Source organism: Sturnira hondurensis, unplaced genomic scaffold (genome assembly GCF_014824575.4).
Source record: "Sturnira hondurensis isolate 20B ecotype Veracruz unplaced genomic scaffold, ASM1482457v3 Scaffold0015596, whole genome shotgun sequence".
Lineage (NCBI taxonomy): Eukaryota > Metazoa > Chordata > Mammalia > Chiroptera > Phyllostomidae > Sturnira > Sturnira hondurensis.
In genome coordinates this window covers 22,497,400-22,518,847 of record NW_028088227.1, presented here as the reverse complement: position 1 = coordinate 22,518,847, position 21,448 = coordinate 22,497,400, and the positions used below count along the sequence as shown (strand labels likewise).

Sequence of the window (21,448 nt, the reverse complement as noted above, 5' to 3'; positions counted from 1 at the left end):
ACCCCTAATATATGTAGCTAAGCTCAGTCTGCCTATAGATTCTGTAGCACAAGGCTAAATAGATTTAACTTCTGAGATACCAGAACTGTCACTGCCCAGAAAGGTCAGGCTGGTGTTTCTGAAAGGACACTGACCCCGTCTCTGGAGGGTCTGAAGTGCTGGCCAGTAGAGGCCAGCTGTAACTCTTCAAAACTGGTTCCACCTTGACCGTGGGAAGACAGGTTGCACTCACGTATGAAGTTATGATTGCCTTCAGCCTATTTTTATTGCCTTTCTAATCATCCAGTATGCACTGATTTTAAATAAGTGATATATAATGATCAAAGTAAACAGATACGCAAAAAATAAAATCACGGTTATCACCGTGAGCCAGAGATAGCATTATCACTGTTAATATTTAGTATATATTCTTTTTGGTATATATAGATACATAATTCTATTAATTTTTCAAATATGAGATCATGAAGTAAGTACTATTTAATGATAGTTTTTGAAAAGTAGAGTAAAATATAGAAGATGAGTTTGGAATTGCATCTTGTCATGCCAGGAAGTGTTTTAAAAAACAGAAGAAAAGCAAACCCGCATTGATGGGGCTTGTCAAAGGGGCAGGGAAACCAACGAAAAGAGCAACCTGTATCCAAAGTTGTAACAATCTGGGCAATACAACAAATGAAATAGTATTGGGTCATAATCCAAGGTATAAAATAAATGTCAAAGTCCATATAGAGACCAATGCAATGATTAAATAAATTAATAAACGTGGGAAAAGATAAATCTGATTTGTAGAAGATTCCCACATAAGTGAATCATCTCCTTTCCTTAAGTATGGGCTGCATACAGTGACTTCTTTCCGAAGAATAAAGTATGGGAAAAGGGGGTAACTTCATAAAGTAACTCCATGGTTCAGAAAGCTGACAAACACTACCTTAGCTAGACAATCAGGGTCAACATCAGCAAACCCAGCTGATAGTATATATTCAACATGTTTGACAAAGTAGCTCTATCTCTGTGTTTTCCCTCCCCCTAATCTATGACACAGAGGAAACAAAGACTGAAAAAGACTGAGGGCAAATTTCATATCAGTTGTATTTCTTAATTTAGTAGGTGGAGGGGGTCATGAACCAAGGAGCTAGAAAAGGCAAGGAAATGACTTCTCCCCTAGGGCCTCCAGAAAGAAATTGTCACGAACATATGTTCGTGATATAGTCTTTCCTGTAAGTCAGCGGGAATCTGCTCCGCTAGCTGCCTGCTGAGCATTCCGGCACCAAGGAATGGACAAGAGTCATACAAGGTAACTATGCTATTTGCCCAGCTTTTGCTGAATGCAGGTTCACTCAAAGTAGAACATCAACATACTTTAATACCCTACTCACACTCTAACAAGAAAAGGGAATTATGACACACACACTCACACACGCAGCAATTAGTGGGAAATAAGGAACTCAAGTCCCAGAGTCTCAGTCTGCAGGTCCAGGAGACAGCACAGAGGCAAAGGAGTCATCAGCATCTTTCAAGGAAGGCGCTCCAGAGCAGACAAAGTCCTCAGTCCAGCAGGGCAGAGCCTCTGGTGGCCAATGGCAAGTGAGATCAGTGTTGCATGGAGTAGCACTTTGGTGGGGAGCTCAGGCATCTCAGCAGTGGTCTGGACACTTCTTACCTCAGTTATACTTAGAAGGTAGCATACTCCACCCTTTGGGTCTCTTGATAATTGTCTTGGATCTCCTGATGATTAGTGGGGAATTTCCCCAGGAGCCTACCTATGGGTGGTCCCACTCTGCAGACATGGCTGCTCTGGCCATGTGTGCAGATATCTTAGATGTGTCTCCTTGCCAGATGTGTCTGCTCTGACTTAGGTAGTTTCCCTCTTGAACCAAAGTGTCATGGCTGACTGGCAGCCATCTTGGTTGACATGAGTGGCTCCATTTTGTTTTATATATTTTATGCTATCTTGATTGGACCAATGCCATTTTATTGGTCCAGCTCCCCATAGGAATATAGCCCCAATGATAACTTGACTTTAGCCTATATCAGACTTCTGACATTACAAATGTAAGATACATTTATGTTGTTTTAAGCCATTAAGTGTGTAGTGTTGTATTAAAGCACTCCTAGGAAACTAAATCTTCTGGTTCCCAATCCAATATAGATCTTGTTTGTGTTAAGTTTTGCATTGAAACAAATATAATTGCTGAAAAAAATTAGCATAGTTATTAAAGTCACACAGGTAATCTTTAATTAAACTAGTATAGATATATCTTATTTAGTGTATAAGAATATAAAGAAATCAATTAATATTAACTAAGGGGTGCACATACTGACTTAACAGTATCCTTCTATGCTTTTGCTCCCTGCCTTTGAAAAAATTGCTCTACCTATCTTGTCATTCTTTGTTAGCTATAGCCTCCCTTTGTTTTCCTGAATAATTCCTCTTTTCCTTTAAGATTCATGTTGGGTATAGACTGCTTTATGCACTATCTTAGACTCCATCTAGCTGGGATAGATATTTCTTCCACTTGTTTCTTTATCTTCTGCATCTCCTAGCACTCACCATACTATTCTGTCACATGTTGGGGTGTTTTCTCGACGGCAAAGGAAACTCCTAAAGGAAAAGTCTATACCTTACTTGTCTTTGTCACTCCACAATAATTCCCAGTGCTTTCCACATGCTGGTATTCATTAATATGTGATTCCCAAATGAATAAGTGAATGAGTGATCATTCTTTTCTTGAGTTTTCTTAGAGCCATGGGCCATGAATAATCCCCTTGCTCCTGATAGGTTCCTAGGGTATACACCTGCTCACTTATTTTCTGGCTTAAACAAAACAAAACTAACCGACCCTAAAGCTTTTCCTCTGCTTCAAATTTCTCTCTATCCTCACACTTTTCTCTAACTATAGGGCTTATAAGGCACATCCACACTCATCATTTCTTCTTTCTCCCCACTCATTTTGTATTAATTTCACTTCTTTGATAAAATGGCCTTTCTTCTCACCTCTATTTATTCACTATAGCTACCAAAATGAAGGACCACAAGGATTGCTTAAATGACAGAAATTTATATTCTCACAGTTCTGAAGGCTAGACATGAGATCAAGGTATCAACTGGCTCGGTTTCTTCCGAGGCTTCTCTCTGTGTTTTGTAGATGAACTTCTTTTTGGGTTTTCACGTTTGTTCTTCTGTATGTACACGTTTGTGATGTTTCTCTGTATGTCCAAATTTCTCTTTTTATAAGGACACAAGTCAGATTGGATTAGAACTCACCCCAGCTGCCCCATTTAATCTTAATTACATCTTTAATGCCCTATCTCCAAAGTATCTTAGAGCCACAATGTAAAGTACTGGGGAATTAGGACCTTGACATATGAATTTCAGGTGGGCAAAATTTAGTCCACGACACCAACCATTGGTCAATATAAAGACTTTTTGTAAATCCTTCAGTAACTTCATATTCTCAATATAATCCATAGTGTCTGATTGTTTCTGGCTGAAATTCTTTGGTATTTTGCAAAGGTTAGCATTCCCTTCTTCTTGAAATTCTTTCTCTTCCTTGATACTCATGCTGCTACTGCTTGTTTTCCTTCTAAACCTCCAGCCTTTATTCTCAACTTCTTGTATATCCTTCTTTCTTTGTCCTTTATATATACCGTAATCTATAGTCCTCTGTCCTTTCTATATCATTTTCCTAAGTAAACTCATTCAAACATTTTGTTAGATAGTCTATGTATGTGGTAATGAATACGAGCTTTCTATTTCTATCTCACACCTCTGTACTCAACACTTGACTATATATTCAAATGCCTACCAAATGTCTTTGTAAAACTCAGAATATTCCAAACAAAATGTGCTATTTTTTTGCACTTGCTCTTTTGTTTATGTCCACATTTTCATGCATGAGACTTCCATTTACCCATAAGCCCCCACTAGATATGCATTTTCCTGAATTCATGGTTTCAGTCCTCAACTTTTATCTCTACCTCTATATCCTGTTTCTCTAGATCTCCATTTCACTGCAGGCTCAGAAATCCTTCTTAATTCAAGACACTCACTGTTTCTTTCTGAAAATACTGCAATACCCTTTTATTTGGCTCCTTGGCCTCATCTGGTTCCATACCCTCTGACTAGTCCACCCTCTACATTATTTTCAGAATAATGTTTCTAAAATTATAATCATGTTATTTAGGGCTTGAAATCTCTACCTACTTCTCCAAAGTTTTTAAGTTAAAGCTTGGAAATTTATAAGTTCTGTTGTGATCTAGTTTTTTACTACCTTTTCAACAGAATCTCCAACCAGCCACCACTATACTTCTCTTTATCTAAACAAACCACGTTACATATTCAAAATCCCTCATGTGTTTCATATTTTTGTGGTTTTATAGCTGCTATTCTTTGCAAGTGAAATTCCTGCCTTCTTGTATCATCTAGCTTTCTTTTTGTTTTTTAAAATTCAAATTATGGATTTTTTCCTTTCAGGCAGCCTTCCTTGACTGCCAGTCTGACTAGATGGCCCTCTTCAGGCTTGTATAATGATCTGTGTGTATTCCCCCACTGTTCGTATTACATCTAATTTTGGCATTAATTTATAAAATATCTCCTACAGAAAAAGATAGGAGCCTTATTTCATTTACTTTATTAACATTTCACTTAGAAGAATAGTTAAATAGAGATTATTAAATTCCTCATAAGCAGGTGGATAAATGGATACCTAATGATAATTATTCATCAGAGTTAGGGTTTTGAAACCAGCCTCCAATCATGGTGATAGCCTATTCTGGCTAGTAATAAGACTTCCCAAGCTATCTTCTTTTTATTTAAACAGGGGATAATACTTTCACATTTTTTCTACCTATACTTTATTTTTGTCGAGTCGTTGGATATAGATATAATGGTAAGGGAAATCTTAGAAAATTATTGTTCCTATACTTTGCTCTACCCACTCCTGAGTACCAGTTACTAAATGTCAGTTTAGCCAGTTATTATTCACTTTTCCCTGGAACTCTGCTAATAATAGCTTAGGCTAAAAGTGAAGTGAGAACAAAGAAACTTCTTTCTGTATACATTTGAAACAAAATAAATGCCACATATTTTTAAATTTAAAGCACACCCTGTATTTTTTATCTTAAAAAAAGTGAGATCAAGTCCAAATTATTAGAATTTGAATTAATTTTAAAAACTTGGCAAAGAAAATATATTCATGATAAGCAGAAACAAACCATTTATTCATGCTAAAAAACAGATGACTCTTAAATATATCATGCCAAACTATGAAGTGAAATAAAAAGACACAAGACATATACAGCTGTATACTTCATAAATCCCTTTACATAAGATTCTGGAGAAGACAAAATTAAAAGGCTGAAAAACAGATCAATGGAGGCAGGGTTTAGAAAAATGTGGGGAGGGGTTAATTGTAAAAAAAAGTATCCCAAGAGCATTTTGAGTGTGATGGATCTCCGTAAGAAAGTGGAAAGGCATTCTCTGTGTGCTTGTCAATACAAATAACACTGTGCACCATAATGAGCTTTATTGCATGGAAATGTTAAAAACAAATAAATCAGAGTAGAAAGATAAAATAGAATGCAGACTGTGGCAAATGAATCTAACTGCATTACAAATAATCACATAACTCCACGGAAGGAAATGAAGAAGAAAAGAGCTATTCATGGCAACTTTGGAAAACAGTATTTTACAAGAATATGGTATGGCTAAAGACAAAATCAACTATATACAAACTCTGTGTTCTAATTAGTAGCTGACCAGCAATTCTTAAATTACTTGTATAATGTGTTTGAAAAAATAAGTAAATATCCTATTGATCATGAGAGCCAATTTTCTCAAAAGCTATAAGTAAGAGAAAGGATAGACTGAACCCTGCGGTGAGAGAATGAATTGTGTGTATGTATGCCTACACATGCAGGTCATTGACAGACAGACAGATAGGCAGATGACAGATATGTGTGAGAGCATGTATTGATATACATATGCATATTTCCTAGCTCTATCCTCTGAAAGTTACTAAAAGCAGTGACATCTCACTAGCAATGGGTATCTTAGCTCCCAGTTCCTGGTTGCTAAATATCATTTTCTGATGAAAACAATGATGACTTCTTGGAGATCTTGGTGATGACAAGACCAGGGCAGGGAAATGTGTTATGAGGTCAGAGTATCTTGTGGTGCTAGAAGTTAAGAAAGTGCTCAATGCAAATGAACCAACCAACAAAGAAAGGATGGGAGCACATCAGACAGGTGCTTGAGCCACACTGAATGAACAACCCGACCAAGTTTTGCTGTTCAAGCTAAACAACATTAGTAACTACAATAACAATGACAACAGTCCAAGGGATAAAGTAACAGTACAACATTCCAAGTTGATCACAATACATTGAATCAATAATTGTATTTATTTGGAGGCCCCCCTGTCAGTGTTGTCAGCAGCCCAGGGACTGCGGCTGCCTGGGCTATTCTCAGCCCAATGACAGGCTATAGCAGCGAAACTTCAGGAGAGAATCCCATCTGTTCTACAGGTGGCATTCTGCTGAGCACCTGTCGTCCCTACAAGGCAAAGCCCACCAGGACACCGGAAGACACACACCTAAGTAAAGCACAAAAGCCCAAGGAGATGAGGAGAAAAGTGGAAGTGAGACACACCCCTGTGGGGACAGATACTGAATACCGGGTTTTGAACATTCACCTGACTGCATACCCCGTGGCCCTGTCAGACGGTTGTGCCCAGTATTTTCACAACCTCTGCAACCATCTCTCCATGAAAGTGGAGGAAAGCTGTGTGATGCCTACATGGTGTTGCGGCTGCAGGACCAAGACAGCAGCTGTGCCTGGACTCAGTTCTTAGCTCCTATGAGCGAGTGGTTGGGACCAGTGGTTTGAGTGTTACACGGGCAGAAATTCTCTTGGAAATAATCCGAAGCAACCTTCCTGCAGGAGTCCAATGACCAGTGAAGGAGCACACCGAAGAAGACTTCAAGGGAATGTTCGAGACAGCCAGCACAGGAAGAACGGTTAGCCATGTTCTACTGGCTCACGGCAGACCCTCTCACGCCAGCACGGGTGGTATTGTATGCCAATGGGAGAGTTTTGGGGTGGTCAGAGTTAAGCAGGAGACCCTGACCCTCAGATAGAAGTGTCCCACCTCACAGCCAGGACACCTGCTCTCCTCTGTGGGGCGCTTGCCAATTGTCACCATTTTTCTCTGACCCAACCTTAGGTACCCTCCTTCTAATGAAGATCTGCTGATGAAAAAGAGTCACAATATTTATTATTTAATAAATAATGTTGTTTCTTACAAATAATTCTAACCAATAAATTTGGAAGAGCTAGAGGCAATAGAAAACTATTATTAGAACTCACAGTTGCAGACAATATCTACCCATGGATACTGAAATTAGTGAGCAAAAATTTAAGTGAAAACAAGATATTTACATAGACTCAAAGTATTTCTTCCAAAATATGTAGTAGGCACAAAGGAAAACATAATGATTTTAATTTTATAACTATAGCAGATCCAATTTTAACCAGGGAGTTGATGTTAACACCCCAGTAACACAGAATGACATCCTGCACTCACTGGCGTAATACAGACAGAAGCCATGTCACCTCCATAGCATCCTTCCCAGCAATGTATAACCCAATGATGTAAATGAAGCAAATATTAGCAGATTCAAATTGACAGGCATTCAGTAAAATAGCTGGTCAATAATAATAGAAAGTTCCAAGATCATGAAAGAGGAGGAAAGACTAAGAGACTGTCATAGATCGGAAGATCATAAGGAGACATGTTGAACACATACAACTTAGGATGTGATATTGGAGATAAGACATTATTGGGGAAACTGGTGTAATCCAAATAAATCTATTATTTAGTTACTAGAACTGTATCAAAGTCATGTTCTTTGTTTTGACAATTGTATAATTATGTAAGATGTTAACATATGGGTAAGCTGGGGGGAGGGAGCTTACCAGACTTCTATGTACTGATATTGTAATTCTTCTGCAAATCTAAAATTATCTCAAAAACAGAGATGGGCTCACAGATGGAGAGCAGGATGACAGCTAGTGGAGGGCGGAGGGGAAGGTGAGGAGGTGGAGAGATGGAAAAGAAAAGAAGGACTCATGGACGTGGACAACAGTGTGGTGATTGCTGGAAGGAGGGAGGTATAAGGAGATGAAATGATAATGGAAAAATGCAATAAAGATGAAATCAAATAAATAACTAAAATTATCTCAAAATAAAAAGTTAAAATATTTAAATTGAAAGGGTTGGTATTTTAAATCTTATTTTTAAATAGAGTAAGTGCTACAAAAAATCCCTATAAGAATGTTGGGAGGCTTAGTACATTACTTTGGCATGAACTAGGCTTCTAAGGAATCCTTTAAAAATATTTTTAAAATTTCTTTTTCCAACCTCTGGGTTAAGGAGAATAAAAATAACAACAAAGTGATGAAAGAGTGATGACAATTTAAAAAATAGACATTGTTAGTAACATATTCAACTAACCACTCAACTGATGTTCAATATGCCTCATTTTGTATTCATAAAATACAGCAACATTTAAGACACATCACAATGGACCTATGAGGTGAGAGTGGAGGGGGAGAGGTTACTGAGAAGAACAGTTCATTTAAAGGGTTCATTTATTAATGGAAAAATAAAATAAAAGCTTCCCTGTGAATTATTTCTGGTTTCCTTCCGAGACATTTGAGCTGGGTGTAATTAATAGAATGGCAATTTCCTCATAGCCATGTAATGTAAGATACAAAATGGGTTTAGAGCCAAGCACTGTAGGTTTGCAACATATTTAACAAAGCTGCATGGGCATGCATTTTATTAGGGTGTTGCTCTGTTAAAATAGTATATTAGGATTTAACCAGATCACTATTAAATTACATCATGGGGTTAAAACAATTAAAAGAAAACTTTACAACTGTCCCGAATATGTGCCTAGAGCACAATTAACTAAATAAACTGAGGTAGGAGAGGTGAGGACAGACCATACAATGATAGAAAGAAGCCAAGTACTGGAGCAGAATGGGACATAGCAGCATTCTTAGCTTTTGGATGGATCAGAATCCGCTGAAGACTCTCATTGAGGATGCAGATCTAATCAACTTTCCCCACTTCCCACTCTTAACCAAACACATGTAGGTTTACAGCATCAAAATGTTGCAGACATTCAGAAAAATTGTATGTACATCCCAGGTCCCAAATGGGCATAAAAAATACCTGGTATAGAGAAAGTTAATATATTAGACCTGCACTTTGTAAAGTCATTCTCACTATTCATGAACATAAAAAAGCATGATGACATTTTGCATCGAATTTTAAGCTGTGACATATATAGTATTTTAAATGTTACTCTAATAATCTAAAGTTGTGAGTGAGCAAGATGGAAGCTTTATCTTCATAACTGTTCTCATTTCCAAGCTTGCACTTGGCCAGAGATTGACCGTCTCTGAAAGAATAGAACTGCTGTTTAGACAAAGACACATGTATTCTTTTGTTCTCCCATTAGGTCTTCTATTTAAGTCAATGGTATTTTTGTGTATTTGCAAAACCTGTTCATATTACATGACCACTCTGGGCCAGCACTTTGCCTCCAATTCTGAGAACAAGGATAACAGACATATTACAGACTTTGTACATGTCTCCACTTTACCTCCACATCATTAAAAGGGGAACATTCCTTCCACTGACCTCTAATACTACTGGAATATAAAACATTAATGCACAGGCCTATTTTGTGATTCTGTGTAATTAGTTATTATAGCAACCATGCCCAGTAAGAGTTGGTTACAGAAAATAAGATTTTTATATGCTAGGTATGTGCTCTGCAGCAATGTGGGACTGAAAGCCAGGGTTTTCGGTATAATGAAAGGAAACTTGTTGACATTTGGCTGAACAACATACACAGTTAAACAAGTCACACACTTGGCAAACACTCTGAGATCCAAATATAGCAGGCACTTCAATATAATTTGGTTTGTGACCAGATTTTCCTCAGATTAGGGATGTGGCAAGGGTCCTGTATTTTATTTTATGGCCCAAGGATGGCAGCTGATAAATGTGCAACTTTCTCCATAGAAGCCAAGGTGATTTTTGAAATATGAATATCACAAACAAATTAGGTTGGAAAAGCAAACATTTCTCTTCTCTTTTAGCAATAATAAAATCACCTGCTTGATGTCTACCCCTAATATGTCATAGCATCAGCATTTAAAATAAGGTGTATATTTCTTGTATTTTATAATATATAAGAAATTATGCCATATTTAACATATAAACAAATTGATTAAAAACCTATTACTTAGCATTGAAAAGCAAATAACAAAATCTATGAGAATAGTCTTTCTATAGTTAATTACATATCATAAATAAACTTATTCAGCTTTGAAAAGAGTATGTCTTCAATATTGTGCTTTATATGCAAGGGCAGAGCTTATGTTTTATAGGTAAAATAATCATAAATAGGAAGAAAAATAAACTTGATATTAAAAATCAATCATCTTTATACACATTGAAATATAAAGATATTGATAATGCATCAAGTTTCATTTTTAAATCCATAAAAGCTATATCTTAAGTATTTTTATGGTTTTATTTAGTTGAACAGCAAACATCTTTTTTGTCTCTTTATTTTTTACAAACAAAAAACCTTTCTACTTACTCCCCTGACTTAATATTTTGAGATTGAGGTCAGCCTAATGAATCTGTTTTCCTGACTTCTGAAAATGATTAACCAATGATGAATCATATGTCTTCCTACTTTCTCAACAGCAAGGATGGAGCTGGAGAGCGCAATGCTGAGTGAAATAAGCCAGCCGGTGAAAGACAAATACCATGGGATCTTACCTATAAGTGGAACCTAATCAACTAAACAAACAAGCAAGCAAAATATAACCAGAGACACTGAAATAAAGAACAGACTGACAGTAACTAGAGGGATGGGGAAATGGGGGTAATGGGAGAAAGAAGGGGAAGGGTCACCAAGGAACATGTATGAAGGACCCACGGACAAAGCCAAAGGGAGGAAGGATTGAGGGTGGGAGGTGGGGATGGGTGAGACGGGGGAGAGCAGTGGGCAGAAAATGAGACAACTGTATATGAACAATAAAAAATGAAAAATACAAACAAATAAAGTAAGCTGGCATTTTAGATTCACTAGTGACCTACCGCTATATTCGAATACATATTTTTCTGTAAAACATTAGATTGTAGCTTTGAACGTGCAGTTTGTTTTTTAAGAGGTAGGTGCAGCCAATAGGAAGTAGTTTGGGTGTGGTTAGAAGATGATCAAAAGGATTTTAGAGTCCTTTGTTAACAGGACAATCATGAGACTGCAACAATGGTTGAAGATGGAAAGTAGAATGCTCTTTAATGAATGTAAGTCACACTAATTATCAAATCTGAATCAGACAGAAGATGAATAGCATACTCATTCACATCTCCAGTGAAGAACTTCCTAATAAGAAGGGTTGAACAGAGATTGAGGACATAAAACTCTTCAAAGGGACAAAAGATACATTGTTCATTCTAACTGACAAATTGTCCTTTCAAACAATTTAAAATGTCGCACTCTGTTCTTTTTTTCCAAAGTGAAACCATATTTGTGTTAAGTGAAGTATAATTCATTTATTTACCTTTGGTTATCAGAGGACTTTCAAAACCTCGAAATCCATAAGGTTTGTCCTCGGGGAAAGGAGAGTTCTTGGCTTCTGGGTCATGCTTATTTACAAATGTAAGTTTGGTTTTGATAATTCTTCTTCTTCAGGGGTTTAATCTTCTGATCTAATTAAAAATTTCACACCTGTATCTAATTCAAGGCTTGTTCTTGCTCCTTCATTTGAGAATATGATTAATTACCAAGGGTTCCATTAATTTGTCCTTGAAATTGATGTTAGATGTTGAGAAGCAGTAGAATATCGATTTCCCCTCATTTTTGCTTTGCCTGTTTTACCTTAGAACAAGCTTCTCGAAGTGCATGTAGAAAGTTTTGTGTTATGCTTCTCGTTGTTTTTGACAGTGGAGGAACACTAAGGAGAGCCTAAAGCTGTGACAGAGTTGTCCTGAAATGAACTAGTTAGAAAGAAAAACAAACTGGCGGTCGATGACTGAGTGAAGTGATATTTTGAGGACAATGCTAGATGTTTTGACAGGGATCATTTTATCTAAATGTATCTGAAAGTGGGAGCCCTGAAAATGTCTCAGGACAAAAACCACCCAGGGCTGAGTTGATATCAACATGCAAACATTTCAGCTCATAAATTTGAACACCTGATGTAAGTGAGTGGGAACAAGTTGTTACACAATCACAATGTAAACATCAGCTACACTCCCGGCATTCAGTGACTACTCATTTCTTCCACTTAGATAGCTCTTTGCTGGACTCGCCACACTCCACAGGCCCCTCAAACAGATTTAGTAACCAAGATGGACAGATCTGAATGGGATCAAACTTCGGGAATTCAAATAATTCCCTTGATTCTGATTTTATCTTCGACCAACACGATAAAGAAATGAAACAAAATCTATTATTAAAGTGTCTGGCCTCTTGATTAAAATAATCTTATAACCCTTTAAAACCCTGTTAGTCGAACATATTACACTCAGAAATTACAAAAAACCAAAAGTTTATAGTGCAACCTCCATTGTGTGATCCCTAAACCTTTGGTTAGGATCATCAAAATGCCATCCTTTTCCATTCAATCCCTTGCCTCCTGGCTGGTCTTCTCTTCCCTCTTCACTTTCTTCTTTACTTTGGGAACGGCAAACGGGACTTCAACCTTGTGACCTCAGTTGCATTGAGGGGCATCGTGAGGCTCTATTTAGCTTGCTTATTTAATCATAGTGACCTAAAGTCCACATTTACTATAAAATAATATTTCGTTCTCTATGTGGAATAGCTATGCACACATGAAGAAAAGAAAATTCCTTCAGTGTAGTTCTGGTCATCCATTGCAAGTCTAGGAGACTTCAAACCTCTAATTTCACTTGGCTAAAGTAATGAGATATGAAAGAAAATATACACTCACTGAGATAGGCTTACTACTTGTATAAAATGTCCCCTGAATTCACTCATATTATGATTACTACGTAAAGGTGAGCATAGATGGCTTAATTCACCAAGTTTTGATCCAAAGTCCTAATGCAAAGTCCTTTAATGCAAACAGAAGACTCGAGATGGGAAACCAGACTAAATAAATGGCTTGCACGCTGACAGCTGGAAGGGGCGGGGCTTGGGGAGAAAGGACCCATGAACTTGGCAGACCACAGTGTGCTGGCTGCAGGAGGGCGGGCCGTGGGTGGAGGTGGAAGAAGGTAATGGGGGGGATAAATGGTAATGAAAAAATACAATAAAATACGTAAAAATAAAAAAGAAAAAAGAAAACTGGAATCTCACAAATACGTATTGTTCTATCTTATCTCCCATCCTGATGATGACTGTAAAATTGGATTCTGGTTTCATTATTTACAAATTGAGTCCAATATTATTTATTCACACCAAACAGATTAACATGTTAAAATATTTATGGACTGTGAAACTATTGGGAGTTTTCTAAAATTTTTCCAGATTTTGAAATTTCTGAACTCAATGGAATGTAAACAAGACTTGCCTTAATATTCTTCCCTCTGCTAACTCCTCTGTGCTTTGTCAAATCGTCTTTCTCTGTCTTTGGATGGTGAGGACTCAGGAGTTTCCTGGCTTTGGGTCATGCTTATTTACAGACACAGATTTTTCTTTAATAATTACTATTGTGCTTAGAGGACTTAACTTTCCAAACTAATCCAAAGTTTCAAAATTGTATCTAATTCAAGTTTTCATCTTTCTCCTTCTCCATATTTACAAATGTAGGTTTGTTTTTCATAATTCTTCTTCTTCTTCATGGGCTTAAACTTCTGATCTAATTAAAAATTTCACACCTGTATCTAATTCAAGGCTTGTTCTTGCTCCTTCATTTGAGAATATGATTAATTACCAAGGGTTCCATTAATTTGTCCTTGAAATCAATGTTAGATGTTGAGAAGCAGTAGAATATCAATTGCCCTTCATTTTTGCTTTGCCTATTTTACTTAGAACAAGCTTCTTGAAGTGCATGTAGAAGGTTTTATGTTATGCTTCTCATTGTAACTTCTTCTCCATAGCCTAATGAACTCAATGTTTAATGAGGTTTAAAACCCCGGGTCTTGTTTGTTTTGTTGTGTTGTCTACCTCTCCTCTTAACATCCTTCTAAATTGAGAGAAAAACAGAGCATTGAGAGGAAGAGGGTAAATTTATTTGCATTCAGGTTGGGTTATTTGCAGAATTCCTTTTATTGTCAAAATCTCCAAGTGGGGCCCGCATACGAATGCTCTTCTTCCAAGGGCTGTGTTAATGGATTCTTCAAAATTTCTCTTGTGAGGATGTACATACTATAATTCCCTAATATGACTCTCTGGTGGCTTCTTACAACCCACCTTTATTTCCTGGATTTCTTCCAGAATCTTCCTCCAGAGGGAGGCAGATGAGGCAACTAGTTCTTCTTGATGAAATCACGTTCAGTGATTCCACTTATATGACACGGCATCTTCTTGACCTGCAAGAAATACATGGATTCATGCCACAGTGCATTTGCTTTACATTTTGGAATTGGCCATGTACTGAACGAGTTGAAGGAATGACCCTTATTATCGTGCAAAAGGGTGGTGGTTGCTGTTTGCCGTGACTAACACTGGGAATGTAAGCAAGTTTCTGTTATCGCAAGAAGCTCCATAAAAATCTTCCACCTGCAGCCTAGAAAGAGCTAAAAACAAGCAGCTGTGCTGGTGCATAATCTAGACAGTCTCTTCTATGGGATGAAGGAAGACTGCTTTATAAGGGACTTAAGGAGAGCTAGTTATATTTAAGTAAGTTCTGAGTGTTAGTGTCTAGCTGTACATCCTTTAGAATATTGGTGTGGAACTCTAATATTTTCACTGCTTTTCAATTTCAGCTAAAACTTTGAGAAAAATGCTAAAGGCCACTCAAATCTACATTTATAAGTCAACATGAAAATTTTGGCAAAATCTAGTCTTGTTACATGTATTATATCTTACTTAAATCCACTCTTTGAGTTTAAAGCTAGCGTTTCAAATATTCTGCGACGAATTATGATGCTTGATTCATGGTTCAAGCCAGCGCTCTTCATCAGATTTTAAAAGTTTCTTTTCATTTCTACTTTGATTTTTTAAGTTATAGAATGGCGTGTTCTTTAAAGGCTTTTTTCTACATCTATTGAGATGTAGAAAACCCATCTGGGATGAATAGCATTTGCTCATCTCAAAAAATTTCACCAGTTTGTTGTGCTGTCAGTTGTAAATAAATAGAAAACAAAACTAATGACAACTAAAGCATGTTTTTGCTCACATAAAACTAGCTGAGAAATGGTAGTAGATGAATATGATTTATTTTTTAAACATATAATCAAGAATCCAGGCTTTTTGCATCTTTCACAGTGCCATTCTGCTATTTGCAATTTATTCAGCCTTATCCTCATGCTTTTACTTGGATAGATTTGATAGTATCTCATAGATCACAATTGTGTCAAGAGAAGGTATAAAAGGAAAGTTTAAAGGACACATTACTTACCAAGTAAATACAATTTTTATTAGAAAGCAAGAAGAGAGGAATGGATATTAGGCAGGCCTATGACTTGTCTACAAAACCACCCTTGAATTCCCAGGTCAAAATCAAATGGGCTTTGATTAATTTTTATGTTAACATAAAAATTAACATTTATATATTTTATGTTAACATTCATGTTAACGTTTTTATATTTTCTTTTACATGGATAATTTACACTTTGAAAATGTTTCTACATTTTTAGAGTCTGAAAAACTTCACATCTTTGTGCAATTGTTCTTCAAATGTTTGACAGAATCAACTTGAAATACACTATATCTCAAAGCATAAACACAATGCATCCACAGTTTTACGAGGTTTTTTAAAAATTTACTTGGTGCCCTACCAAGAAGGTTAAATTTATTTGACTCTCTATTCTGTTAATACGCTCCAGCATATTTGTTTATTTGCCTTTCACAAAAGTAGCTTTGTAGCATGGCCAGATGTGCTTCTAGATCCTCAACTACACAAAACATCTGGTTTCATTTTTTTTTTAAGAAAGGACAGAAAACTCCACATTCGTTTTCTCCCCAAAGCTAGAATAATACACTGACAACTAGTTCACAAGACCACTTACTCACACGCTTGTTCTTTACCGCTTCTTTATGTCAACTCTCGTGTAAATGCAGCTTCAGGGGAACCGCGCAGGGATTGTGCTAACCGAAGTGCTGAAGCTAAGGACAGCTTGTTAAAAATGGAGAAACAAAAAAGGACACCCGGTGATTTGTTTATCACGTGATTGTAGATGTGCTTCGTGTGTTGTAATTAATCAAGCGAAGGTACTCAAAACACACACGGAGGCCAAATGCTGCCCCATTGTTGTCATGCGCTCAAGCTGAACAATCCACCCTCACCTCTGGGGAATAAGGGCGACTCCTTTGCACCGAGTTCAAGCACCAAAACTTTTGTTTGCATGTTCTATCTTTAGGAAAGTATATATGTCTTCTCTTACAGGATATAAAGACTGAGGTACATGCACTAAGTAGTTTTTAAGCAAATAATGATTGGGAGGAAAAACTAAAGAGGATTACTGCTTCTGTTGGTGGTAGGTACCATTACATACATGATTGCAAAGTAACTACACGTGACAAGAGGACTCCACTCTCTTGCCTTGTGACTTGCTAGTTTGCAGACAATGTATTCTCAGACTGCATTGTTGACTTTCCCATCTCCTATGTGACATAGTTGTCATGGTGGATAGTTCCACCTTTCTTTAAAGGCATGGTGAATCTTCGCTTTTGGTCACTGATTTCCTTGGGACTAAATTTTTTATTTTTCTATAGGTAGACAGCTGAAATCATATAAACTTTAAAGCCAAATAAAGTGTTACAGCTGTTTGGAAGCGTCTTCCCAACTTTCTCTCCATGCTTGTGCTCCTACTGGGCATATGGCAAACCAAGGATTGAATTGCTCTTCTGTGCACGTCACCCTACCTTTAGCGTCACTCTCCTCCTCTGAATGATGTAGTAGATGTTTTTTAATGTGTCTGCCTGCTACCAACCTGCCATCTCTGACCCCCTGTGTCAAGTCAAATGGACTCTCTGTCTTGACATTCGATCTAATTTACACAAAAATTCTCATTAATTGTTCTTTAGCGCTAAATTTGCAGTCTTTACTGGAAGACTGATGAATGGATGGAAGGGCTGACAATACAGACTTTGGTGTTGAAGCTGTAGGTGACCTCTGCAGCATCTGGGTGTGTAGGGAGGTCTTCAGAACCACGGTCCACCAGAACCACTCCTGATGTTCCCGTTGTGCATTTCGGGGTCTCAGATTCTTCGAACCTGGTCTCTGGCCTCAGCATGAGAGAGCTGAGGTAGGTAATTAGTACTTTCTGGAATTCTACAGCTCTGTTTGCAGGTGCTTGATCCTCAGTATGTGTTCTCCCACTTCTGGAGATGGGCCTCTCTGCACGTGACCAAAGATGCTCTCAGGATGTCACGCTTTGCGTTGAAGGGGTGAACTCCCCTCTGCTCCTCATTGTTCCTCTGCAGGGTGTCAATGCAACGTACTCTCTGTACCTTTGAAATGCCTGAGTCATTGCATCAGCCAGGGGTGTGCTGTCCCTGGGCTCACCTTCCCAAGGTACCGTTTCAGCAAATTTTATGGAAATGTGTCAATCGTCTCTTATGGACTTCCTTTACTCCTACATGTGACATAAAATTGAGTCATTTCCAGATGGAAATGGAGTGATTTCACTGCAAAATGTGGTATCTTACTACCTGTAAAGTAGGACATTACCTGTAAAGTACCTGTGTGATCACCTTCGCTCTCAACAGTGTGAATAAAGGTCTTCCAGGAAGCAGATCCCGAGATGGTATTAGAAGAACAAGAGATTTACTAGGAATATATCTGTTAAGAGTACAAGAGAGAGAGAACAAGAGTAAGTAGGGAGAAATTGTAGATCACCATGCAGGCCAAAGACTAATGGCAAAAAAAAAAAAAAAAAAAAATAGAAGGTGGGATAGTGAGAACCTCAGGATTAGGCAGAGCTATGAGAAAGTGGGCTGCTGGGAAACCCCAGAGCAAATATTGAGTGTTCAAGGAACCCACAGTGGAAGAGGAATGGCCATATTCTAGTATCCCATTGTGCTCAGTCATTGGCTGGGGTGTGGCTTCATTGTGAAGGCTGTCAATTAACTACACTCCTCACAGTGTAGTTTTCTCTTGAAGATCTGAGTAATGTACTTCCATGTCTGCCACACCTCCTTACACAACAACCAGAAAACCAATGCCTGTGAAGTGACCAGTTCAAACACTGGGACTCTGCCAGCACCTTAGGTCTCTTGCATCCCCTCCTAAGCACTCCCCTTACTATCTTGACTTCCAACCCTATGCATTTTTTATTAGTTGTTATGGGACATTATCTGTATGGCATCATAACCTGAGCACTCTTCTGTGTTGACTGATTTCATTCAACATGATGTTTGTGAGACTTAATATGTTGCTATGAGCTGATATCATGAATGAAGTTGCTATGAAAAATTATGTCAATGGCTCAGTGCACATCTGCTTGCATTTCTGTTGAGGTTATTCAGTGGAATTGTTGTGCTCTAAAGAGTGGCTATCTTCAACTCTAGCAGATAATGTTAAAATATTTTTCAAAGTGGCTGTGCCAATTAGACTTCCTTGGCAGTCTATACGAGAAGAGTTGTTCCATATTTTAAACCATTCCATGAATGTATAGTGGTATTTTTTGTGGTTTCAATTATATTTTTACAGTTGGACATTTTTATGCATGCAAATCTCTCAGATTTTTCTCTTTGGTTAATTCAACACTTTCAGACATTTTTTAAAGACAGCACTTTATCTAAAGGTCAAATAAATATTTATCAATATTTTCTTTCCATTCAAATAACTACTACTATTTTGTCTTGATTTCTTCATTCTTTCTACAGTCTGCAATAGAAGAAAACTCTAAAATTTTCTTCTGAATAACTGATGAATTTTATACCACTTATTAAAATATAATTTATTCCCCTTCAAATTGTGTTTGTTCCAATATTTTGTTAAGTTCTTATGTAGGTTTTATAAGACTTTTAGACTATTTCTTCTTTTTCAACACATCTATAAATTCGATACCACATTATTTTATTATTGGAATTTTTATATATTCCTTAATATTTAATATTGTCATTCAAGTAATTTTTATGATACAGCCATAATGTGACAATTGAAACTGTTTTATTCCCACATAAAAATAATTACAAGCTCCTTCACTTTCCAATTACTTTACCTAAAGTTTATTTTGAAAAAGTATGGATTTCATTTTGAATTGCATTAAATTGAATTACTATTTTGGAAAGTAGTAATCCATCCAATTCAAGAACATAGCAATTTTCTCAATGTCCTCAAGTCTGTCTGTTTTTCTTTCTTTGTATCTTTTCTTTAATCCTTAGGTTATAATTATTGGTGCTTTTTTTTTTTTTTGCTTTCAATACTTGCACTGGGTTTTTCTTATTGGGTCATCTAAATAATTTTGTTGAGTTATTTTGTTTATAACTATCAGTGGATTTCTATTGTCTGCTGGCATTTGATATTATTTATTGGTAAATGTTTAACATGGGCAAACTAAGTAGGCCACACAATTCAGTTCTTCAGTACTATAGACATAATCTAGATAGTTCCTTCAAGGGAAAAATATCAGTACAATAAGTTCTGATGATGGTCAAAATCTACCTAGCAGTTTTGTGCACTAGACACTGCACTAACTGCTCTACATCTGTTAACTCATTTATTTTTCATAGGCCTGAAACTTGTTGTTACTGGCCCCATTTTACATGAGAGAAAAATAAGGTACAGAAAAGTTGAGGAAATTTGCATGGTTCATACCGCTGGTAAGTGGTAAGAGCCCATTTTAAAGCTGAGTTGACCAGTGTGGTTTTGTGTTTCTCATCAGTACACTGAACAGTCTTTCTGTGCTTAAAAAACATGTACAGGATGCACAGATGTTATAACCCCAACTCAACAGAAAAGGACAATGTAAGCATGACAGAAAGCATGTCCTGGATACTATAGGTTTCACTAGAAGAAAAGATAATGGCTAGCCAAATGATAAATAGTAAGAATTAAACATTCTTGGATTGGAAAAACTCAAGATGCTAGCAAAAAAAAAAAAAAAAAAAAAAAAAGACCAGACTGATGTTCATTCACTCTTACTGATGTCAGTTTTGAGACAAGATTGATGGAATAATGGATAGCTCATAGGTAAATTATTTAGGAAAAACACATAGATATGTATATAATTTCTATAACAGGAGTAGCTAAATGTATAAAACAACAACAGTTTCCCACATGAAAATAGTCCTGTAAAATTAGGAAATTTAATTTAATTTTTACTAGAATAGTGACTTTCACATCTTTCAGAAAGAGTCCACTATGAAGAATGCATTTTACATCCTCACAGTGCACATACAAACACCAGGTGCCACTCTCACCTGTATGTGCTAAGTGTTCTATTTCAATTCTATTTTACTTTTTATGTCCCTCACACTCTATTCTGTTGAACTAATGGGTAGGTAGTGGGTTTAACTGGCAGTGCAATAAGCTCCAGGGGGAAGAGTCAGAAAATAGATAAAAACAGGGCGCAGGAAAAACTATTAAGCAGTCTTGAAATTAACAGCATAGAAGATGAATGGAAATCTTTGTATTTGTTGAAAATCTCATAAGAAGTTGTGGGTGGAGCTGAGCTATCCACTGAAGAAAGAAAGTCAGCAATAAAGGATGACAGATAGACACATGGATTGTAATAGTATGTCCAAACCAATCTGGCAGGGAATGGCAAAGATAAGATGGTAGGCAATGACTTTAGAATCTGGTTCTCAACATTGTTAGGCTTTAAGACATTTCGGGGACAGCACGTTGCCCTTCCATCAGTCCCAGGGTTTTACTAAACCAATAGTTCTCAAGAGTGAGATGCATGAGAACTTGGGGGCTGGATGAATCTAATTTTAAGGAAAATACTCATATCACTTTAAAGGGTCTTATAGATTCTCTAAAATAAGTATATCTTCTGAGAATAAATACGCACCTTATCTCTGCTATAAATGCATCTAGCAGAAGCTGAGATTGAGGGAGGATAAGGAACAAAGCACAGAGGCAGAGTTTTAATAAGCAAAGAGGGGTTTTGGATTTTTTAAATCTTTTAAGTAAAGACATTTTCTAAGGCATTATAAAATACACGATGTTTGTTTTTTCTGATAAAAATATACTGCAAATAATCTGTGATATTGTGTGTTGTGTTAGCTAGATTTATTCTGTAAGGACTGAGTGAATAGGTTTACCTCATTCCAAGGGAAT

At 37.0% G+C, this 21,448-nt stretch overlaps 1 pseudogene; it reads left to right on the top strand.

The window, feature by feature from the left end:
• Positions 1 to 6,470: 6,470 nt before the first annotated feature.
• LOC119000066 (39S ribosomal protein L48, mitochondrial-like) lies at positions 6,471 to 7,134 on the top strand (annotated as a pseudogene).
• The last annotated feature ends 14,314 nt before the right edge of the window (positions 7,135 to 21,448 follow it).